Here is a 25,714-nt window from a genome sequence, read left to right on the forward strand (position 1 = left end):
GACAAGCCTTTTACCGGCTGTACACCGCAAAAGGGCAAGGCCAGGCCGCCGCATACATGCGGCCAGATTTTTCGTTCGCCTTTCCAGCCTTGAGCGGAGTGCGTGCGGGATTCATGGTGTCAACAAAGCTTGCCCGTAGCAGACGACAGTCTGAGCAGCACAATAGCGGAAGTAGGTCACCGCTGCGGAGCGCAGCATCATGGGAGGCAAGGCTTGCGCGCCGTCAACAGCGGAGAGTAAGTCGAAAGGAGGAGGAAACTCGGAGCGACGATAATGCGCGGTTTTTGATTTACGATTTCTCAGCTAATACTCATCGCTTTAACAAAATTCTTGCGGGAGGAGATTGCAAATACATTGCTTTATTTGGGTGCATGTACATCCATGCATCGGCGGAAGGTATTTCAGGACCCCTTTAATGTCGACAGGGAAGGTATCTTTGCGATAAGCAAACAAAGCTCTCGCACAGCACAGGGTTTGAAGCCTTTTCGTCACACTGCCATACAAGTCACTGTTATTGTTGCATAATCTGATCTTGGTTCTTGACGTTAGGGCTCAGAGGCTCCTCTCAATGTTGAACTTTTCCATCACTTCTTTTCGCGATTCTCCTACTTTCAGCGCCTTCAATACTTTTACCTTCGCTGCCAAGTCCTCATTCGTACTTCGTCATTTTGGCTGGTGTGGGAGAAGCCATTGCAATGCCGCTTGCGCGCATGTAACGCGCACAAACACAGTGTGAAGATTGACTGGACAGTGTTCGACACAAGGGCAAAAAAGAGACAACTCCTTGGTTGTCTGCATTGTTCGCTAGATTGATGGCCACAGGTGGGCATTCTGCCTTTCACTTGGTTGTATAGCAATGCCGTGCGGTGTTTTTTTGTTTGTTTGTTTGTTTGTTTGTTCTTTTGAGATGCACACAAGCTCGTTCGTTTCCCATTCCAATCTCGAAGTTTTTTAGGTGCGCCTTTCTTTTCTGCTGCGAATCCGAATTAGCTGAAGCGTGAAGAATTGACTTTTCTGCTTATTAAAATTGCGTAAATACAGTGAGAGTGGTTGAAACACGGCCAGACTACAATCTGCGCTAGTAATCCTGCAATGTTTACAAATTGCTTCAGTGTCTCTTTAATGTTCACATGTTTGTTGCTCGAATACAGGGGCTGGAAAAGCCCATTCTACTGCTGCGAAATGGCTGGGGCCAATTTCCTCATGGAAATGATGTAGTTGTGTAGTGCCGCAATTCGAAATCGATTGCCAACTTCATTTCTTCTAGCACTTCCGTACATGTACCTGTGTGACGTATATTCACTTCACAATAATCACTTTTCAAACAGTGCAGAAACTCTGTTTTTGTCAAATTTTTTAAGTTACAATAATTACGTTCTTGGAAAGGTTTCTTTTTATCGTTCAGTAGCAATGTGACTTCACTGTGAAGTAATGTGATTTCATCCTTGGGGTAATAGTTTTCAAGTGTGACATAATCAGCTTTGCACATAGATGCACATACAAAATTCTTCCTTGTGTTACTTTGGCCAAGTACTGATATGCTACCAAATGCATAGTCACTGTGTACAGAATATTTGTTGGATAAATGCGTTGTGTGTGTGTGTGCAAGTCATGGGGTCTTTGCTTTCTACTTTTTGTACCAGTTTTGTGTTCAGGTTTGCAATAAAACAGCAGAGTTTTCCTGTTTATATGGCAATCACTTTGCTTTCTTTCAGGGGAAAGTGTGGTTTTTTCTTCTGGTATGATAGTTTTTGTGATCTCGAGGCATTCTTCTTTTCATTGCGATAGTATGCCGTTTGGCATAAGTCGTCCTCGGAATCGGCCTCATTGTCCTCGGAAAGGCTTGCTAGAGTTCATAATGAATTTTTCCAGATTTTTTTTAACTGCGATTGGTTGTGTTCTTTTTTTGAGGCCGTTGTCTTCAATAAATATTTATTTTACATTCAGTTGTTCTTTTTTGCCCGCTCTGCTTTCATATGCTCATCGTTGATATCCTTCTGATAGTATTTTGATTTTCAGCAGTGAAAGAATACTCCCAGAAAATGTGAGGCATTTCTGCACTCCATTAACTGAAGCTAAAAATGACCTGGGCGTTAGTGCTGAACGGGCTGAAGTGTTAAAAACTTTTCGAGCCAAATGAGAGTTCAAGCATCGTTCTGCATCACCTAGCTAGTAACGTCCATTTCAGAAAAAGAGGTGGCTGCATTACTGAATTTTTCTTAGCCGCTAAATGATAGCCGCTCACTAAAGTTCACTGAATTCAGTGCGTACAAAAACCAGCACTTATATGGGGGTTTTGTGATCAGGTAGGGTTTACTGGTGAGTTTTATTTCCTGAAAGCATCCATTTTGGCACTTGATGACTGAGTTGCATTTTCTTTGTAAAGGAAACTATTGACAAATGAAACATGTTCAAGTCCTTTGAATTCAATTAATCGAAATTTAGCCGCTAGTGGTGTCGCAAACTGTATATAGTGGTACTAGCTAGTGACACTAGTACAACCAGGAATGCATTTACCATGTTTAACAGGCCCTCAGAATAAATGCATACACAGACTGCAGCTAGTTAAGATACCATGCGAATCGCCATCCTGTTCCAGAAGGAAAGAGGAGGCTGTGAGGGGGTAAGAGAAGAATCTTAGGTATGTCTTCTAAGTTGCAGACTAGAAAAACGTTACCAAGCTATACTAAATTATGTTTATGAGTTTCTGGTATTGCTAACCGAAATTTAACCTGCGCTTGTCGCAAACAGCGCGCATTGCTGGGTAAAAGCCAGCATCACTGCATAAGGTTATTTAGTGACTAGCAAGAGTAGGGATTGTGCCCGGAATACATACCTGCTGATGCAATTCGCAGTTTCCCCCGAAAATAAAAAAAATCCAAAGCATGTGGCGGGTTCAGCTCGTCTTTTGTGTTCTTGATAATTTTAATGCCTGCTTCTTGAAAGTGATTTCCAAGGTGACTGACAGAATCAGCGGAAAACTTGCTTTTCGGAAATCAACCGGAAAATTAGCTACATGCGCACAAACTGACGCTGCAAATCGAATGGTGACGTACACGGGCTAAGTTGCTAATATTTGGGCTTGCGGATCGTTATCGCTCGCCTCCAAGTTAAACGGTCGTTTAGGTGGATCACTCGTCATTGCACCGAGCGTTATTTTATCTTAGGCGCGGTTGCCTTTGCCGAAATAACCGTTTTTCGCTAATTCGCAGCGCCCGTATGCGACATTTCTGCCGCAAAAGTTCGGAGAAACCGGGCAGAAAATGGGTTACTGTGAGCTACTACAAATGCTTGCGCGGTGTTGGCACTCTGTTACTATAAATTATTTGCAGTGCACTTGAAAGATTCTGCGCAGGCGAAAAGCGAAAGCGACCGTGCGTTCTAGATTTCGGCGCACGTCAAAGATCCCCCAGGCTTTCAAGGTTAATCTGGAGCCCTACACTACGACGCGCCTCTTCGCCTGTGTAGCGTCGGCGTGTTAAATGAAAAGATTGTGGGTATGAAGTAATATTTTGAGACCATTAGCTAGTAGCTTCTGACTTCGAGGCACCACCGCCGGCTGCACGGCCCCGCCAGTCCCGCCATGTTGTTTACAAGCGACCCGGTCAAAGTTAGCGGCGAGAAGGTAGAAGAGACAATCTGGCAACACTGATAAGCACCAAAATGGCCACCGCTGCTCACTTGCGTACCTCAGTGACGGTACTCTAAAACCTTATTTAGTGACTCTAGGGCCGTCGCCTGCAGGTCATTTACCACCTTCGCTATCTCCTGGCCAAGATTTCCCCCCCTCTCCTTGAAAACATCGTTAATCCCCGCGGCAATCACCATAAGGTTTCTAGCTTTACTGAACAAGGCCAGCTGCCCCTTCGCTCCAGTCATCACCATCTGCAGCGTTTGACCGGGGAAGCACCCCACCTTCACACACTTATCCCCCTTTACCTTTTCCACTATGGTAGCGCTGCTCCTCTTCGTGTTACAATCTTCCGCAATGATTACCACGCTATCATCTGCCACGTGCTGCTCTTTACTGGTACCCTGCTTATCGACTGGTTTTGCTGACCTATCTTGCAGCACGTGGAAATATCTATTGGCTTTGGTTGCTTCCGCCCCGCGTGCAACCTCGGTGCATGCCTTTCTTCCGCTGCATGGACCGAGGTGTCCGTCATTTGTTGGCGAAATGACGCTCCTTTCTAGCTTCCTCTCAGCTGCTTCTAATTTTCCCTCAACGGCCCTCCGCTCGTCGCGTTCGTTACTTAGCGGAACTTCCAGTTCTGCAACCCGCTTAGCTAACCCCGAGTTATCCGTTTCTACGCGTTCTAGCCCTGACACTAAGCATAAACGACACGTACCTGCCCGTTCGTCTGCCTCGCCGCCATCCCGCTGACGTTCCCCTGCGTCTACTTGCCGCGGACAGCTGCCACACTGTCCCAGCTTTCTACGCGTCCTCACGGCCGAAAAACCCGACAAAACGAGAAAGAAGCGTGCAGGTAAATACTCAGCTTCGGCTGCCCTCCACTTCCTCTGCCGTTGCGCTGTCCTTTACTGTAGAAACACGCTGTTGTCAGAAAACCATAAAAGCACCTCCGCACAGGTTGACTGCGCACTGCGCTATGGTCGCAGTCAACCTGTGCTGAACTGCCCCTCAGTGTTCTCTCGCACTCACTATCAGCCCCGACCTTACACAAGCTGAGACCCTGGCAATATTGGAAGATTTAAACAAACATGGGGGCTCCTTTGATTCCCATTCCAAGCTTTTCACCCAAGCAACAACAACCACCGCGCATCGAATTCGAACGGATGGGGGCACCATTGTTCGCCGCTGCCCGAATCGTGTCTCTTGCTCGGAAAGAAGGATAATTGAGAAAAATGTGGCTAACATGCTAAAACGCAACGTTATTAGGCCGTCGTCAATTCCATGGTCCTCTCCAGTCGTATTGGTAGAAAAAAAAGACGGCTCTAGGAGATTTCGCGTGGTCTATCGGGCCTTAAACAAAATTACCCGCAAAGATGGGTATTTAATACCACGAATAGATGACGCACTAGACTGCTCACAAGGAGCCGAATACTTCTCGAGCCTGGACCTCCGTTCAGGCTAATGGCCAAGTCCCATGCATGCGTCCGACAAGGAGAAGACAGCATTTGCCACTCCCGACGGTCTATATGAATTTACGGTCATGCCGTTCAGACTCTGCAATGCTCCCGCCACTTTTGAGCGGATGATTGATACTGTGTTCCGAGGACTTAAATGGAAAATTTGCCTTTGTTACCTTCACGACATCGTTGTCTTTTTGTCGACTTTCCGTGAACATCTGCGGCATCTGGATGCAGTCCTCATTAGCCTCTCCAAAGCCGGACTTCAGCTGAACTCGAACAAATGCCGCTTAGCTAGTAAAACATTCAAAGTTCTCGGTCACGTTGTGAGCAAAGAAGGCATACTACCCGACCCCGACAATGTACCGGCAGTGCTACATCTTCCTCGACCGCTTCAAGGTAATGAGCTTTGGAGTTTCCTCGGGCTAGCGTCGTATTTCCGTCGCTTCTTGTAGAACTTTGCTACCATTGCATCCCCTATGAACCTACTTCGAGTGAGTGAGTGACAACTTGCTTTTGAAGCACTTAAATCCGCTCTCGCGTCTGGACCACTGCTCAGTCATTTCGACGATACAAAGCCAATCATACTTCACATAGACGCAAGTGGGCATGGAACAGGTACAGTCCTGTTTCAGAGCGATGCTCAGCTTAAAGATAGGGCTGTTGTTTCTGCAAGCCGCTCACTCACACTTGCTGAGAGAAATTACACCATAACTGCGCAGGAGTGTCTAGCCGTCGTGTGGGCTATAGAAAAGTTTCGGCCATATCTGTACGGTCCCCACTTCACAGTAGTGACTGACCGCCATGCACTTTGCTGGCTGTACTCACTCAAAAACTTGTCTGGACGCCTGGGCCCCTGGATTGTACGGCTCCAGCAGTATAACTTTACAGTCAACTACAAGTCAGGCAAGAAACACACGGTTCACAACGACGCCCTGTCTCGCTCCCATTGGGTTCCCCTTTCGTCTTCAGTTGTTCCGGAGCGCCCGACGGCAAAGTGTTCACCTGCACCCATTACCTCTGAAAGCGTCTTCGGACTTCCCGATTTGCCATCTTTGCAACATGCGGACCCGTATTGTGGCCCCATCATTGACCGCTTGGCCGGCCGCATCTCACCTCCAAACAGCCGTGCTCGCCGTCATCTGCAAAATTTTCAGCTACACCAAAGCGTGCTTTACCGCCGCAATAATCATCCTACTGGACACAAGTGGGTCCCTGTCGTCCCTAATTTTCTCCACCATTACATTTTGGAAGCGTGTCACGAAGCAGGGACCGTTGGGCATCCTGGCTTCGAAAAGACGTGCGACCGCATTCGTAGCCGCTAGCTACGTATGGCCTGGCCTCTCGGTGAGTGTGGCTAAATACGTCAGATCCTGCTCATCTTCAGCACCGTAAGTGACTGACAACTCCACCTGCCGGCTTGCTGCAGCCTCTGCCCAGCCTGGGTGCGCTCTTCGAGACTATTGGGATCGACTTGTACCGGCCTTTGCCTTGGACATAGTCGGGATACCGGTCGATTTGGAAGCAACATGGCTTCCAAAAGGGCCTCTCCTGTGACGCTCAGTTAGCACTCTTCTTAAGCGACATAAATTCTAACCTGGACGTTAACACCCCTGGCGATGCATTTTTCCTAGATTTCTAAAAGGCCTTCGATAAAGTCCCCCACAAGCGCTTGTTGTTAAAACTTTCACACCTGAACCTTGACGACCACGTATTCGCATGGATTTCCAACTTTCTAACCAACCGACAGCAGTTCGTATACGCTAACGATAACTCTTCCTCTCTGTCCCCTGTCCTCTCCGGTGTTCCCCAAGGTACCGTTCTCGGACGTTTACTTTTTCTCATATATACAAACGATTTACCAGTTGACATTTCTTTGTGCATTCGATTATTCGCAGACGACTGCGTCATTTATCGCCCCATTGTTGACCTCACCGATAACTCAGTGCTCCAACAAGACCTACGTAAGGTTGACGAATGGTGTAGAAAATGGCTAATGGTCATTAACGTTAACAAAACATTTCTTATGTCATTCTATAGGCGTCAGTCTTATCGCACATACAACTACTCCTTAAATTGCTCTGTCATCTGTTCTGTATCGTCCACTAGATATCTAGGCATTCACATTTCCCGTGACATTTCATGGTCATCCCACATAAACCGCCTTACAAATGACGCGAATCGTACGCTCGGCTATCTACGACGTAACCTGAACTTGGCTCCACCCTCCGTGAAACTACTAGCCTACAAAACACTTGTCCGGCCTAAACTAGAATTTGCGTGCGCTGTCCGGGATTCACCACAAGCTAACTTATGTACCATCCTCGAATCAGTCCAGAACCGTGCAGCCAGGTTCATCTTCTCTGGTTATTCTTATCGTTCTAGCGTAACACATTTAAAATGTAAAGCTAACTTGCCCTCCCTTAAAACTAGACGTAAAGTTGCGAGACTTTGCCTATTTCACAAATTTTATAACACGTTATCATGTGGCAGCTTGTTCATAAAAACCGCTCATCACCCATCAAATCGCATAAACAATTCCAAAGCAGTTTACCCCCCCCCCCCCACGCACGCACATCTGCATACCTTCATTCATTTTCAGTGCTGACAGCCATCGACTGGAACGGCCTCCCCGAAAACATCATTGCTCTCACAAATCCGCCGCGCTTCAAAGGGGCCATTGAAGAATATTTGTACTAATTTTGCAATGTTTTTCACTCTGTATTGTGCACTCTTTTTTAAGCATTTGTACCGAAACCGTTCGTACTTATATTTTGTAACCTTGTAAACTTGCTTACTTGTAACCTGTACCTATACTTGTAACCTTTTGTTTTCATCCACCCCTCATGTAAAACCCCGCCCACTGGGGTCTTTGAGGTATTTGTAAATAAATAAATAAATAGATTGTTACGGCTGTGGACCACTTGACTCGATATACGCTCCGGTACAGCTACAGAAGTGGCCGACGTTGTCTTGCGTCACATAATTTTGCGCGATGGAGCATTACGCGTCCTCCTCAGTGATCGCGGCAGGACTTTTTTCTCCAGGGTACTCCAAGAGCTTCTACGTGCTTCCGACACCGTTCACAAAACAACCTCTGGCTATCACTCTCAGATGAACGGTTTAACCGAAAGATTTCATCGAACCCTCTCCGACATGATTTTCGTGTACATCAGCCCTGACCATCGAAATTGGAACGTAGTCCTCCCATTTGTCACCTTTGCATACAATACTGCAGTGCAACTAACAACTGGATTTTCCCCGTTCTTCCTCGTATTTGGCCGCTCACCTTACTCTATATTCGACCCAACTTTGTACTCTGCACCTGTTTCTTCTGATACACCGCTTCACGAGCACTATATTTCAAGGGTCGCCCATTGCCGCCAGTTGGCTCGGACCCGCACTGAAGCTCATCAGGAACTCCGCAAATTTCGGTACTACTCTTCCCATCGCCCTGATAGCTTTCGACCGGAAGAAGAGGTGCTTCATTGAACTCCTGTTCGAATTCCGGGGCTATGCGGAAAATTGCTGCACCACTATATGGGTCTCTATCCAATTGTCGAAGAAACCACCCCGGTGGATTATCGAGTAACTCCAGTGGACCTTTTCCCAGATCGCCGCCGTCGTGGCACGGAAATTGTTCACGTCTCACGACTGAAACCGTTCCATCGCCTGTCCCAGCCTGACTTGCAGCCCGGGGCCACTTCAATCGGAGGGGATAAAATTAGTGGGAATATTCTTGACCACACTCCCGGCGGTGGAGAATTCTGGAGCCGCACTTCGTCTTCATCTGTACATACCCATAAGCACCAGCCCTTGCGGCACTCTTTCTTCATCTTCGATGAACATGATCATCTTCATCGTGTGTTTGGGGTGCTTGCTGCTAGAACGCCTGAATAAACGGCGTTCCTGGCTGGCTCTCGTCTATCAATATATATATGTATATATATACAGAAAGATAGGGCAGTAGTCTACAACGCCAAAGGAGGCATAGGGGTGTGGTTAGGCTCTTTTCTTTTTCACTACGGTTAATGAAGTAAACATTTTTGTTAATATACAGACGAAAGAAAGAAAGAAAAACACGCGCCCAGAGTGGGGACCGAACCCACGCCTTTCGATTACATGTCGAATGCCTTACCAATTCGGCTATCTGGGCGACTGTGTTCTCCTTCACTTTCTGGACTATATATATTTACTAGAAGTGTATCTGACGCTTGAGGGTGGTAGCCAGCGCCACTCTGACGACACGGGGAGAAGGGGACCTTCTTTTCAACCCCCGGGGCGTGACTCGAGCATCTACAGCCTGTTGGTAAGGCATTCGACATGTAATCGAAAGGCGTGGGTTCGGTCCCCACTCTGGGCGCGTGTTTTTCTTTCTTTCGTTCTTCTGTATATTAACAAAAATGTTTACTCCATTAACCGTAGTGAAAAAGAAAAGAGCCTAACCACACCCCTATGCCTCCTTTGGCGTTGTAGACTGCTGCCCTATCTTTCTGTATTTTCCTCAACGAGCTCCTCATTTCCTTAGTATATTATTCTGCGAAAGCCTAGCGAGGGTCTCGGTTCTGGCAGCCTTGATGCCTAGGTAGCATAAGAGGGCTTCCCGCCAGTTACCCGCTCATGACAGGCTGTAGACGCTCGAGTCACGCCCCGGGGGTTGAAAAGAAGGTCCCCTTCTCCCCGTGTAGTCAGAGTGGCGCTGGCTACCACCCTCAAGCGTAAGATACACTTCTAGTAAATATAAATAGTCCAGAAAGTGAAGGAGAACACAGCCGCCCAGATAGCCGAGTTGGTAAGGTATTCGACATGTAATCGAAAGGCGTGGGTTCGGTCCCCACTCTGGGCGCGTGTTTTTCTTTCTTTCTTTCTTCTGTATATTAACAAAAATGTTTACTTCATTAACCGTAGTGAAAAAGAAAAGAGCCTAACCACACCCCTATGCATCCTTTGTCGTTGTAGAGTGCTGCCCTATCTTTCTGTATTTTCCTCAACGAGCCCCTCATTTCCTTAGTATATTATTCTGCGAAAGCCTAGCGAGGGTCTCGGTTCTGGCAGCCTTGATGCCTAGGTAGCATAAGAGGGCTTCCCGCCAGTTACCCGCTCATGACAGGCTGTAGACGCTCGAGTCACGCCCCGGGGGTTGAAAAGAAGGTCCCCTTCTCCCCGTGTAGTCAGAGTGGCGCTGGCTACCACCCTCAAGCGTCAGATACACTTCTAGTAATCATAAATAGTCCAGAAAGTGAAGGAGAACACAGTCGCCCAGATAGCCGAATTGGTAAGGCATTCGACATGTAATCGATTGATTGATTGTGGGGTTTAACGCGCCGACGCAACGCAGGCGATGAGGCGCGCCGTAGTGGAGGGCTCCGGATTTATTTTGACCACCTGGGGATCTTTATCGTGCGCCGAAATCTCGTACACACGGGCGTTTTTGCCTTTCGCCTCCATCAGAAAAGCGGCCGCCGCGGCCGGGAATCGAACCCGCGACCTCGTGCTCAGCAGCGCAACGCCTTAGCCACTGAGCCACCGCGGCGGGTCACGACATGTAATCGAAAGGCGTGGTTCGGTCCCCACTCTGGGCGCGTGTTTTTCTTTCTTTCTTTCTTCTGTATATTAACAAAAATGTTTACTTCATTAACCGTAGTGAAAAAGAAAAGAGCCTAACCACACCCCTATGCCTCCTTTGGCGTTGCAGACTGCTGCCCTATCTTTCTGTATTTTCCTCAACGAGCCCCTCATTTCCTTAGTATATATATATATATATATATATATATATATATATATAAGGTTAGTAGAGACAGAGACAAACGAGAAAGACTTAGAAAATAAAAATAAGTTTACTGACGTTTCAGGGAGAGGACTCCCTTTCTTCAGAGTACAAAATAAGTACACAGACTTCGGACAGATTCCCGAGAAACGTACACGGGGCAATCTCTCCCTATCGGGGTATGTGCTCCAGTGGAAAGACGCTGGGCGATGTCCAACGGAATGAAGAGGAAGTAGACGAAGCCCGAGCTCCCGCTTGGTTTGCGCCATCAACCCGTCTTTTCGCCGGTGGCTACGGTGTACTTTGTAAATACACCTCCTTCCTGACTACCCATCTCCGCGTTGTCACGTGACATCTTTGGTGGAGGTGCTGGACTTCCGGTTTCCTGTACCTCTCGCCAGCGCGGCTTCTTAACAACACGGAACTTCGGAGTGGGCGCATCGCTCGAGGCCCCGCGATGCCTGCCAATGAGCCCGGATCCCCTTCATCGTTCATCGTTGTGTCCCACCCTCGGGACCCCGGCGACTTCACTGGGACGGACGACATTGATGTAGAAGATTGGCTCCGTAGGTTCGAACGTGTGAGTGCTCACAACAGATGGGACGACACCCTTAAGCTCGCCAACGCTGCTTTGTGCCTCAAGAAAACGGCTGAGACATGGTTTGACACTAAGGAAGCACGGCTAACCAGTTGGGATGTTTTCAAAGAAGAGCTTCGAAAGGTGTTCGGGAAGCCCGTTGGTCGCCTGCTTGCGGCAAAGCAAGAGCTCTCAACACGGGCTCAAACATCCACTGAAAGTTACGTCGCCTACATCCACGACGTTCTGGCCCTATGCTCCAAAGTTGACCCAGGAATGTTAGAAATGGACAAGGTTGGTCACATCCTTAAGGGCATCGCCGACGACGCCTTTCACCTGCTCATATGTAAGGACTGCGCCACCGTTGACTCCATCATCAAAGAGTGCCGGCGATTTCAGCAGGCCAAGGGACGCCGTATAGCTCACCAATTTGCCCGGCTGCCGCACACTGCTGCGACATCTTCCTGCGATGACGTCCATCTACCCGCTCCTGCTCCACGCAGGCCGGACCCTGTCGCCCCGCCTGCGGATATTACCAGAATCGTGCGCCGCGAAATCGAAGCGATGGTCCCGACCCCCACACTGCCATATGCAGATGATCGCTGCCAACTCCCTACGATCGCTGCAATCCAGGCCGTCGTTCGCAATGAAATGGCAAGCATGGGAATCCATCAAGTGTGCAGTATCGGGCATCCCCATCCTCCTTTTACCCAACAGTTTTCGCCGACCACGCACATGGGCCCCCAAGCGCCTTTTGGTAACCGCCGCCGCAATCCAGCTGAATGGCGAACGCCTGACGACAGACCAATATGCTTCAACTGCTCCCGTATTGGCCACATCGCTCGTTACTGTAGGAGCCGCTGGACTCCACCCCCGCCCAATGCGTCACCTCGTTACGGCTCTCGGCCTTTCTCCTACGGCTACACTCCCGATGCGCAGCGCCGTACTTCCCCAACCTCGGATACCCAACACTTGAATGCAGACCCTGTGCACAACCGGTTCAACCGCTCACCCTCGCCCCAACGCCGCCAGTCCCGATCGCCGCAACCTCGCCGCTCGTCTCCGATTCCCGACCGTGCCGCCCGGTACTCTCCGGAAAACTAGGCAGTGCAGCTCCCAGAGGTGATGCTGCATTCCCGACCCGGCCCGAAAATCCTCTACCTCCTCGATCTGGAAAGCAGAACTTATTAGCCCTTCATGTCGATGATGTCCCGGTAACTGCTTTAGTCGATACAGGTGCGCAGTTGTCCGTCATGAGCTCGTCCCTTCGCCGCTGCCTACGGAAAGTCCTCACGCCTGCCCCGTCCCGTGTTTTGCGAGTTGCCGATGGTGGGATGACCACCGTAGCCGGAATGTGTACTGCGCGTGTTGGACTGGCCGGCCACCAAATCCCTGTTATGTTTGCTGTCCTGGACACGTGCCCTCATGACGTTATTATCGGCCTGGACTTTCTCGCGGACCACGCAGCCTTAATCGATTGTGCCTCAGGTGTTCTTCGGCTCGAGCTACCGAGCCCCCTTGCTACTGATGTCGAACCTCAGTCCCGGCTTCGTTCCACTGAGCACATTCGCCTGGCCCCAAAGGCAGTGACCTATCTTCCGCTGACCTCGTCTCCGCCCGTGCCGGATGGTGATTACATCGTTTCTCCGGTTACAGCCGTGTTGCTCGACCGACACGTGGCTCTCCCATTTTCGGTCGTAACAGTTGCCCAGAATCGGATCACACTGCCGTTACTAAATTTCGGACTTTCGACACAAGTCCTTCCTCAAGGAATAGCGCTTGCCCAGCTTTCACCATTGGATAACTGCGAGATTTCTGCCATGGCCCTTGAATCAGCCCAAGTTGACAAAGAATACCACCACAACCTCGCAAAATCAGATGAGTTTGTACGAATGATTTCCCCGGACCTTCCAGCGCACCATGCTCACGAGCTTCGCTGCCTTCTTGCCAGCCATAGTGACATTTTTGACTTCGACGGCCGGCCCTTAGGTCAGACTTCCGTTGTGACGCATCACATAAACACAGGGGATGCAAGTCCGATACGTCGACGCCCATATCGCGTGTCTCAGACCGAGCGAGGTGTCATTCAGCGGGAAGCTGACGAAATGCTCAGATGGGATGTTATTGAACCCTCCTCTAGCCCATGGGCATCACCGGTTGTTTTGGTGAAAAAGAAGGACGGCTCATGGCGCTTCTGTGTTGATTACAGGCACTTGAACAAAATTACCAAGAAAGATGTATACCCGCTTCCTCGAATTGATGACGCCCTCGACTGCCTACATGGTGCCTCCTACTTTTCATCCATCGATTTGCGGTCCGGATACTGGCAAATAGCCGTTGACGAAAAAGACAGAGAAAAAACCGCTTTCGTAACACCTGACGGTTTGTACCAATTCAAAGTCATGCCATTCGGACTGTGTAACGCGCCGGCCACGTTCGAAAGGATGATGGACTCTCTTCTTCGCGGGTTCAAGTGGACAACTTGCCTTTGTTACCTTGACGACGTCGTTGTGTATTCGCCCACATTTGAGACTCACCTGCAACGTCTCTCGGACATTCTGGGTGTTTTTCGTAGAGCCGGTCTGCAACTGAACTCCAAAAAGTGCCATTTCGGTTGCCGCCAAATCAAGATTCTCGGCCACCTAGTCGACTCCACCGGTGTTCAACCCGATCCTGAGAAGATACGCGCCGTTAAAGACTTCCCTATTCCGCGTTCAGTGCACGACATGCGCAGCTTTATAGGGCTGTGCTCGTACTTCCGCCGTTTTGTCAAGGATTTCGCTGCCATCGCTCGCCCCCTCACTGATCTTCTTAAGAAGGATGCAGCGTTCTCTTGGGGCCAAGCGCACGAGTCGGCTTTTTCCGCGCTCATCGGCCACCTGTCGAACCCGCCAGTCCTGGCTCACTTTGACAGCTCTGCTCCGACGGAAATCCGCACGGACGCCAGCGGCCATGGAATAGGGGCAGTGCTAGCCCAAACACAGGCGGGCCTCGACCGGGTGATAGCTTACGCAAGCCGCCTCTTGTCTCCATCCGAGCGCAACTACTCAATCACCGAGCGTGAATGCCTTGCTCTGGTGTGGGCCGTCGGCAAATTTAGGCCATATCTGTACGGCAGGCCATTTACCGTTGTAACCGACCACCACGCCTTATGCTGGCTTTCTTCTCTGAAAGACCCCACAGGTCGGCTTGCTCGCTGGGCTCTATACCTCCAAGACTTTGATTATTCAGTTGTGTACAAGTCCGGTAAACTGCACAGAGATGCCGACTGTTTATCTCGTTATCCCGTCGGCGAGCCTCCCACTGATGAGCTCGACACGGATATTTGCGTCTATTCTTTGTCGGACTTCAAAGACATCGGGGACCACCAGCGCCGTGATCCGACGTTTCGGCCTATTATCGACCGTCTCCAATCACAGCCAACGCACCCTTCTCTGAACGCGTTCGTGCTGCGGAATGGTATCCCATACCGCCGCAACTACCGGGCTGATGGACCTGACCTGCTTCTGGCGGTACCCGAGCAACTTCGCTCGGATGTCCTCCGCCAGCTCCACGACGTCCCGATGGCTGGCCACCTTGGCGCTGCTCGCACTTATGACCGCGTCCGCCGACGATTTTACTGGCCAGGGCTCTACCGGACTGTCCGTCGCTATGTCGCGGCGTGCGATCCTTGCCAACGTCGAAAGACGCCTCCATTACGTCCCGCTGGCCAGTTGCAACCTTTGGACATTCCCACCGAACCATTTTATCGTGTTGGTTTAGACCTCTTAGGCCCCTTTCCGTTGTCCTCCTCCGGGAATCGTTGGATTGCGGTAGCCACAGACTATACCACCCGCTACGCTATCACCCGTGCGCTCCCAACGAGTTGTGCTACAGATGTCGCCGATTTCCTCCTGGAGGACGTCATCCTGCGTCATGGTGCTCCGCGACAGCTGCTCACGGACCGTGGCCGGTACTTTTTGTCACAGGTTGTCGAGGACCTTCTCCGCTCTTGTGAAACAAAGCACAAACTGACGACTGCATACCATCCTCAAACAAATGGCCTTACTGAGCGGCTCAACAAAACGCTCACTGACATGCTTGCAATGTACGTTTCCACAGACCATCGAGATTGGGATGTTACACTACCTTATGTCACATTTGCTTATAATTCCTCCCGGCACGACACGGCTGGATATTCTCCTTTCTTCCTTCTTTTTGGTCGTGAGCCTACTTTACCGTTCGACACCACCCTGCCGACTTCAACTGAGCCGACCACTGCATATGCTCGTGACATCATCGCCCACGCTGAACTGGCGCGCCAGGTTGCCCGAGAACGACTATTGGCCTCGCAAGCATCCCAGAAGTCTCGATACGTAGAGTGTCACCGCCCTGCACACTTTGCTCGTGGCTCCTTGGTTCTTCTGTGGACCCCTTCTCGCCGAGTTGGACTGTCTGAGAAGCTCATGTCCCCCTTCACTGGCCCCTACCGCGTCGAGCGTGCCGTCACCCCCGTCACCTACGAAATCGTGCCTGTTTTGCCTCTGACCTCGTCTGGGCACTCAGTACCTCAGCTCGTTCACGTGAGCCGCCTCAAGCCGTACCACCGACGGAGTCTACCTGCTACTGCTCCTCCTTCATAACAGGCACCGGGACGGTGCTTCTGCGGCGGGGGAGTTGTGTCACAGACTTCGGACAGATTCCCGAGAAACGTACACGGGGCAATCTCTCCCTATCGGGGTATGTGCTCCAGTGGAAAGACGCTGGGCGATGTCCAACGGAATGAAGAGGAAGTAGACGAAGCCCGAGCTCCCGCTTGGTTTGCGCCATCAACCCGTCTTTTCGCCGGTGGCTACGGTGTCCTTTGTAAATACACCTCCTTCCTGACTACCCATCTCCGCGTTGTCACGTGACAATATATAAGGTTAGTAGAGACAGAGACAAACGAGAAAGACTTAGAAAATAAAAATAAGTTTACTGACGTTTCAGGGAGAGGACTCCCTTTCTTCAGAGTACAAAATAAGTTCGTTTCAGAGCTATATATACAGAAAATGTAGCAAGCGCGAGGGCAAGGTAAGAGGAGGGAGAGTTTGTACAAATGGATTCATGGTTGGTGGGTAGCAAAAGAATGAAGGGAGAGCGGGAAAATTAATTACAACAAGGATAATAAGAACACACAGTCACGCGGTACGAACTTGGTTGTAACTGCAGAGAACTTAAAACCGCACTCTTAAATCAAAAATACCTAGAGCAGGTGATCGATGACGCGATTACACGAGCTAACCAGTTGAACCGCACCGAAATTCTCCGAAAAAAAGCTCCAAAACCCAATCAACAAACCAACCTCGTTTTGACCCATTCGGCCTCTTCTCCGAAAGTTGCTTCCATACTAAGGAAACATCACAATATCCTCGCTCAAAGTGAACGCCTAAAGAGAATATTCCCCGAGCCACCACGTGTTGTTTATAGACGCAGCAAAAATTTGGGCGACGTTCTTACTAAATCCAGCATCAGCCGACCACAGACTACTGGTTGCATGCCCTGTAACAAACCACGGTGTAAGGTATGCCCACAAATGACCACCACACAGCGTGCCGCCAGCACAGCTTCAAACTATTATGTTAATGTAAAAGGGAACTTTAACTGTGATTCCGCCAACGTCGTATACCTGCTGGAATGCACCCTCTGCGGCAAACAATACATTGGCCAGACTGAAACACCCTTTCGTTTGAGGTTTAACAATCACCGCTCCCATGCAAAAACCTGCCCTTCTTTGCCTCTATCAAAGCATGTTAACACTCCTGGTCATTCTTTTGAACAACTGAAGGCCACAATTCTTGAATCTAGTTTTAAAACGCATCACGATCGCGAGGTTCGTGAGTCTTACCTTATCTATAAGTTTAAATCAGCGTCGTTTGGCATAAATGAAAGTTATGGGAAATTAACCTGTCTTTCCTCCGATTAAAATTTCGGCTGCATTTCTCAGGCTAGTGTTATGCCTGTTCATTTCTTTCCCTCAATAATATTCCCCCATTAGTTGGCGAGCTCTCGTAGTTGGGTATAGTTTCGTGCTAGCACGACGTTTTTTAGCACAATGGCTTCACTGAAGCAAATTCGATGAACAAGCCTGGACATTGTGTTCTGGGTAGAAGGCTGCAGTACCATTTTTAGCTTTGATATTCTCACCTTGCAATTAATTTGTGAACGCGAGCGTGTGTGATTGTTTTCGTGTCCTCTTTCTTTTTTGTATTGTTGTTTTCTAATATTCGTTGCTGACCGCCTCGGCATTCCCTGAACTGGCACCATGCGCCGGGCAGATGAATACCACTTGCTGCCGCGTCATACGCGTGCACCTGCCTTTTTTTTTTTTAATGACTTGTTTGACCTTGTCTTTTTTCCCCTATCAATGTAAACTCATTTCGAGTCGAAACTACCTATCCTACTGCTTTTGGGCGCGACCCCCGCCTCCCACCAACAGAAGCCACGTGTCTCACGTTTTTAATTACCTTACCAGGATTCTTAGAACGGGTGTGTATGGGCAGATGTTCATCATTTGTGTGCATTTGCATATCTTCGTTTCCTTGTTCCGCGTGACTAATCTTTTTGCCCATGTCAAACACGTGCATGGGCATATCTTGTTTTGACCCCTCTTTTACCCCCGTTGCCACAAGGGAGGGGAAAATTACCTGGTTATTTTTATTTATTTATTTTTTTTGCTCTTTGTATAGCAATGTACACTCTTTCCTGTCGAAACTGCCTGTCCTACTGCTTTTGGGCGCGACCCCCGCCTCCCACCAACAGAAGCCACGTGTCTCTTGTTTCAATGACCTTACTTGGATTCCTAGAACGGGTGTGAATGGGCAGATGTTCGCCCTTTGTGTGCATATCTTCTTTGGAACGTCTTCCGCGTGACTAATCTTTTTGCCCATGTCAAACACGGGCATGGGCCTATCTTGTTTTGACCCCTCTTTCACCCCCGTTGCCACGGGGGAGGAAAATTACCTTGTTATTTATTATTATTTTTATTTTTTAATTACGTATTATTTTTTTCTCTGTGTTTGGTTCTTCTCTCTCTCTTTTTTTCCAAGTTCGTACCGCGTGACTGTGTGTTCTTATTATCCTTGTTGTAATTAATTTTCCCGCTCTCCCTTCATTCTTTTGCTACCCACCAACCATGAATCCATTTGTACAAACTCTCCCTCCTCTTACCTTGCCCTCGCGCTTGCTACATTTTCTGTATATATAGCTCTGAAACGAACTTATTTTGTACTCTGAAGAAAGGGAGTCCTCTCCCTGAAACGTCAGTAAACTTATTTTTATTTTCTAAGTCTTTCTCGTTTGTCTCTGTCTCTACTAACCTTATTTTTTTCGCGCTCTGTGTGAGTTTTTATCTTTTCAGTCTATATATATATATATATATATATATATATATATATATATATATATATATATAGATAGATAGATAGATAGATAGATAGATAGATAGATAGATAGATAGATAGATAGATAGATAGATAGATAGATAGATAGATAGATAGATAGATAGATAGATAGATAGATAGATAGATAGATAGATAGATAGATAGATAGATAGATAGATAGATAGATAGATAGATAGATAGATAGATAGATAGATAGATAGATAGATAGATAGATAGATAGATAGATAGATAGATAGATAGATAGATAGATAGATAGATAGATAGATAGATAGATAGATAGATAGATAGATAGATAGATAGATAGATAGATAGATAGATAGATAGATAGATAGATAGATAGATAGATAGATAGATAGATAGATAGATAGATAGATAGATAGATAGATAGATAGATAGATAGATAGATAGATAGATAGATAGATAGATAGATAGATAGATAGATAGATAGATAGATAGATAGATAGATAGATAGATAGATAGATAGATAGATAGATTATAAGAGGGTTTTCAGGATTTATTCTTCAGCCGCAGCAGCAGTAGCACCGAAGCACCAAGTCGCGCTGTCCAGCAAGTCGAGACGGAGAGCCAACGAGACGAGACTTCTTCGTCCCAGCGATGGCGATGCGTCATCCACGAGTTGGTGCCTCTTCCCTGTGTGGCTTCTGTGTCACATACCCACTCGTTGCGAATGACCAGTGCTGTCCACGCTCCTACATTATTTAAACGAGTATGGCGACGGTCTTCCTTACAATTGCCCCCGGGAACGAAAGAGCCATCCTGGCGACTCAGGGAGATGAAACTACGACGGGGTCAATGTAAGGCTTGAGGCGCTGAACATGGACTATATCTTTGCCGCGGCAACGCTGATCGGGTGAAGGAGTGAGAGGCGCAACCGCATAATTTACTGGAGACGTCCGCTTGACGATTCGGTAGGGACTCTGGTAGCGCGAAAGCAGATTACTGCTCAAGCCTGGCGAAGACACTGGAACCCACAGCCATCCAAGCGACCCTGGTGAGTAGGTAGGAGCGTAAATCGTTTCGTCGTGGTGCGACTTCTGACGCTGCTGATCTTCCGTAGTTAACAATCGGGTAAACTGACGACACTCTTCGGCGTGCTTGGCAACGTCGGAGATGGCCGTGCACTCTGTCTCATCGGGCCGATAGTGAAGCATGGTGTCCAGTGTGCATGAAGGCTCACGGCCATACAGAAGAAAAAACGGAGAGAAGCCGGTCGTCGCCTGCGTGGCGGTGTTGTATGCGTAGGTCACGAATGGTAGTACTGCGTCCCAGTCGGAATGGTCCGCCGCGACGTACATAGCAAGCATGTCACTCAGAGTGCGGTTGAAACGTTCGGTGAGTCCATTGGTCTGAGGGTGATACGCCGTGGTGATGCGATGGATCGTGCGACAGGATTTAAGAAGGGCCTCTATAACTTCAGACAATAAAACCCTTCCTCGATCACTGAGGAGTTCACGGGGCGCCCCATGCCGTAAAATGAAGTGCCGAAGTAGGAAGAAGGCTACTTCGCGTGAGGTAGCAGCAGGCAGGGCGGCAGTCTCGGCGTACCGGGTCAAGTAATCGACAGCAACAACGACCCATCGGTTGCCATCTGCAGTGCAAGGAAGAGGCCCATAAAGGTCGATTCCTACACGGTCGAATGGTCTTGCTGGACACGGCAAGGGCTGCAAACGCCCAGTTCCTTGGCGGGGAGGATATTTTCGGCGTTGGCATCGAACACACGAACGGACGTATTGACGAACGAAGCGGTGCATGCCTCGCCAGTAGTACCGCAAGAGCAAACGCTGGTATGTTTTGGGGACACCAGCATGGGCTCAATGTGGCTCTTCGTGAAAATAGGCACACATATCAGAGCGTAGGTGGCGCGGAATTACTAAGAGCCACTTGCGACCTTCGGGTTGGTAGTTGCGACGGAAAAGCAGTCCCTCGAGAAGGGCAAAGTGCGACGCTTGCCGGCGTAGTGTCCGAGATGTAGCGTTCGTTGAACATCCAGACAAATTCCAACATGGAGGAAATCCAAGGGTCTTTCTTTTGCTCGGACGACATAGAGTGAATCTCCAATGGCGACACGTAGCAGTCGGAGCTCGAGACCCGGTCGCTGTCATGAGGCAGCGGGGAGCGCGAAAGGGCATCAGCGTCATTGTGCCGCCGCCCTGAGCGATACGTGACGCGAATGTCATACTTCTGTAGCCGCAAAGCCCAGGGGGCTAGCCGACCAGAAGGATCTCTGAGCGAGGACAACCAACAAAGCGCGTGGTGATCTGTGACAACATGGACAGGCGCCCGTAGAGATAGGGGCGGAACTTCGCAAGCACCCAAGTAACGGCCAGGCATTCTCTTTCGGTCACAGAATAATTTGTCTCGGCCTTTGTTAGCGTGCGACTTGCATAAGCAACGACAAACTCGCCAAACCCTGCTTTGCGCTGAGCGAGAACTGCCCCCAAACCAACGCCGCTCGCGTCCGTGTGAATCTCGGTAGGGGCCTCAGCATCGAAATGGCGCAGGATTGGCGGAGATGTGAGGAGATGGCGCAGTTTAGTAAATGCGTCGTCACAGGCCGTGGACCACTCACAGATGCCGCCTTCTGTGCTGAGGAGCTTTGTCAAAGGCGCGATGAGAGATGCAAAGTTGCGAACGAATCGGCGAAAGTATGAACACAGCCCAATAAAGCTGCGGAGGGCCTTAACCGTTGTCGGCTTGGGATTCCGTCACAGCACGTAACTTGGCAGGATCCAGCAAGACGCCAGCTTTGAAGACCACGTGGCCAAGGATAGTAAGCTCTCGGGCAGCAAAACGGCACTTCTTCAGGTTGAGCTGAAGTCCTCTGAAGCTGAAGGTCGTCAAGCATGCCAAAATTTGCTCAAGTCGAATCAGATGCCTCGAAAAATCGGGAGAGAAGATTGCAATATCATCGAGGTAACAAAGGCACGTCTGCCATTTGAGTCCACGGAGAATATTATCCATCATTCGCTCGAAGGTTGCAGCAGCATTGCAGAGGCCAAACGGCATAACGTTAAACTCGTACAGGCCGTCTGGAGTAATAAAGGCCGTTTTTGCACGATCAGCCTCTGCCATGGGGACCTGCCAAAAACCCGAGCGTAAATCAATGGAGGAAAATAACTCTGCGCTTTGTAGACAATCGAGGGCGTCATCAATTCGCGGCAAAGGATATACGTCCTTGCAAGTTATCTTGTTGAGCCGTCGGTAATCGACGCAAAACCGAATAGAGCCGTCCTTCTTCTTGACAAGCACTACCGGCGATGCCCATGGACTGGTGGAGGGTCGAATCACACCGCGTTGGAGCATGTCCTCGACTTGTTCATCGATTACGCGGCGTTCAGTGGGGGAAACACAGTAGGGACGTTGCCGTAAGGGTGCGTGACCACCGGTATCGATGGTGTGTTCGACTGTGGTGGTACGTCCCAGACCAGTCTGGACAGAATCAAAAGACGACCGAAATCGGTTCAGCAGTGCGAGAAGCTGGTCTCGTTGGGACGGTGAGAGGTCGGCATCAATGGCGCGAAGGAAGACGTCTGCAGACGGGGGGGATTTTGCTGCTGAAGGAGCACACAGTCCACTGATTTCAAGTGGCGTTGAATCGTCGGGCACAGCCACAGCGACAACAGAATGGACGGTCTCGACATGGCCGACACACTCTCCGCGTTGAAAGGTGCACGGACACGAGCCGTAGTTGGAAAGGAGAAGTGTAGTTTGGCTGTTACGGATGGGAAGCAGGGAGAAAGGAAGCCGAAGACAACGTCGCTGGTGAAACAGGTCAGAAGGCGTAAAGAGTACTGTCGCATTGGACAGAAGTGGTCAGGATAAAGAAGCTAGCATGGCAGAATTAGGAGGAATGCTAACTTCTTCCGTGAGGACCAGTTTGATGGCAGGAGGAGCGGACGGTTCATCAGCGGTATGATCCAAAAACGGGAAGAGCTCTACTTCGGCACGGCCACAGTCGATGACAGCTCCGTGTTCAGAAAGGAAGTCCCACCCCAGTGTGACATCGTGGGAACAGGAAGGCAGGACAACGAACTGAACAGCATACATGACGTCCCGAATAACGACACGGGCAGTGCACACGCCAGTTGGATTAATGGGGTTGGCGGTAGCAGTACGTAATGAGAATCCAAGATGCGGCGTCCTAACCTTCTTGGAGCGGCGGCAAAGTTTGGCGTCCATTACAGAAACGGCGGCTCCAGTATCGACAAGGGCTAAGATTTCAGTGCCACCTAAGGTAATCCGAATGACGTTTGCGGGAGAGGGAGGAGGCCTTGGGCAGAACGACGACGGCGCAGTTCTTGCCTCCGGAACTGCGGCGCCTAGTTTTCCGCTTCCGTTGGAACAGGACGACGACGCATGGGAGATAGTGAGCGGCGTCGCGGAGATGAAGACCGACGGCTCCCGAAGTCACGACTATCGGGCGGCATAAATGTCATCGGCGAATACGCGGTGGCCTCCTGCATGAGTGGGGAATGGGCGTAGGAAGAAGCTGCGCGTCCTGTCACCGTGGCGCGGCGGCAATAGCGTGCCACGTGTCCAGGAGCCCTACAGGCAAAGCAAATTGGGCGATTGTCCAGCGTCCTCGCTGATCGGACGTCAGAAAATGCGTCGAATGTGACCTCATTTTTCTAAGTTGAAACAAAAATCAGGCAACATGTTTTTAGTTTTCTGGAATACTCAGGAATTGAGTGCCATTTCGTGTAAATATCGCCAAAATTGAGAAATATGGTTTTTTTAAGTGACGTCGAAAAGTGGGCCGTTTTTCCAAATTTTCATTTTTTCTCGCACTTTACGAAGCGGTATTTTGATAAATTTTCTTTCTAGAGCAGTGAGCAGAGTATCAGGTGTTCAGCAACCCCTCATAAACACGTCTAAAAAACTAGATAGCCTAGCCTTTAGGGCGATGTGTAAAAAAGTTTTTTTTTAAAGTGCCACTTTTGAACGGCATTGCTCTCCCTACTAAGTTTGAGAAATATTTTCTCAAAAATATAAATATAGCAAAACCAATTTTCGGGAATCGAGCAAAAGAGATTGCAAATATTTGTTTAAAAAATTAGGATAATTCAGAAAAATTTTCCCTTCGTTTTACAGGTCCCCAAAGTTGGCACACCAAGCAATCTGGAAAGTATCCGAGCCGATCGTATTGTAAATATTTTTTTATTAAATCAGCGATGGTGTTTCTCACTAAACTAATGCTGGTTTCATGGTGAAGTTACAATATTCTAAACAATATAAAGTTTCATCTCTAACAAAAAATTACACCATCTTCCCGTGGGGAACCCTGATGAGGAGGCGAAGCATCGAGGCGGTTCCGTGCGGTTCCATTGTGTTGCCGTTATGTTGAGTGATCTGGTTTTTACAAGCGCCAGAGGACATTCCGCGTCCGGGTCCACACCGGTAAAGGCACGCAAGTACTGTTGTGTTGCGGTGAGTAGGCGGTGGTTCTCGAGGCGCCGAAACTCGTCCATCATGTTCTTGTCGATGTTGTCTCTGTGGTAGAATCGGTAGTCTCCGTCAGCGTTGGTGAGGTAAAGGTTGTTGACATTGGTGAACCGGCTGAGAGCAATGTACACACCCTCCTCTTCGCAGCTTTGTCTTCTTCTCCTTCTTCTTCTTCGGCGGTTCCCCTACGGGAATATGACGACGGTGGTTGAACGCGAACCTATCTCGTAATGGATTCTTTGGTTGGCCAATCCCTAGGGGCATCCTGCCACAATCAGCATCAGAGGTGCTGCAGACGGGGCTGGTTGATCTGCAAGGCGCGTGGCTCTTCCCGCCTCAGCTTTCCCACGGGAAATTCAACATTTTCCTCTAAAGTTTTCAGTTCGTCGTTTCCGTTGCCGTTCAGCTTCGCGTGCCTTCGTTGAATCAGTAGCTTCTTGACGTCGTTTGAATGATTCAAGGACATAAGGCGCGTTCGTAGCACTTGCTCCTGTCCCGGATTTGTAGCGTAATGGGAAGAGCACCGCGTACCTCCCGTTGCGGCCAGAGAGTCGTGGAATCGAAACCGGGTGCCATTAACTGTTTCTTTTTTTATAATGTAGTATCGCGCAGCTGTGGGTGTAAGGAGGAGAGTTGCGCATGCGCAGTGTGAGTGCGTACGCTGACGCTGGTAATGCCGAGACCATAAGATGCTCCGCATCTAAAAATGGTCATGGCACCTCTTTGGCTATCCTTATCTGAACACACCCATACATACATTGATTTGATTGATTGTAGGGTTTAAAGCGCCGACGCAACGCAGGCGATGAGGCGCGCCGTAGTGGATGGCTCCGGATTAATTTGACCACCTGGGGATCTTTAACGTGCGCCGAAAGCTCGTACACACAGGCATTTTTGCTTTTCGCCTCCATCAGAAAAGCGACCGCCGCGGCCGGGAATCGAACCCGCGACCTCGTGCTCAGCAGCGCAACGCCTTAGCCACTGAGCCACTGCGGCGGGTACCCATACATACATACATACATACATACATACATACATACATACATACATACATACATACATATATACATACATACATACATACATACACTGAAAGGGGGTTAAGTGGGACAACCGTCTGCGATGCGACGGGGAGCAAGTACACGCCAAACACTCGTTCCAGCGTGCAGGATCGGAGCTCGAGGCAAGCGGTAGCGACGGGCATGACCGACTGGGGAAGATAATGCTCGCGTTTAATGCCGGAGCATACCCCAAAAGGGAAATTGGTCGTTGCATCATTGGTCGAAGTCTGAGCCGCTGTCTATCTTCACTACACTCACTCCTTCGCTGAAAGGCAGCCATCCAGGCTCTCCAGGAGCCAATAACACAATAGGGTCCTAGTAGGGGTTTAGGAGC

Source organism: Haemaphysalis longicornis, unplaced genomic scaffold (genome assembly GCF_048455015.1).
Source record: "Haemaphysalis longicornis isolate Haplotype H1 unplaced genomic scaffold, Haemaphysalis longicornis Haplotype H1 scaffold_1, whole genome shotgun sequence".
NCBI classification, from domain to species: domain Eukaryota; kingdom Metazoa; phylum Arthropoda; class Arachnida; order Ixodida; family Ixodidae; genus Haemaphysalis; species Haemaphysalis longicornis.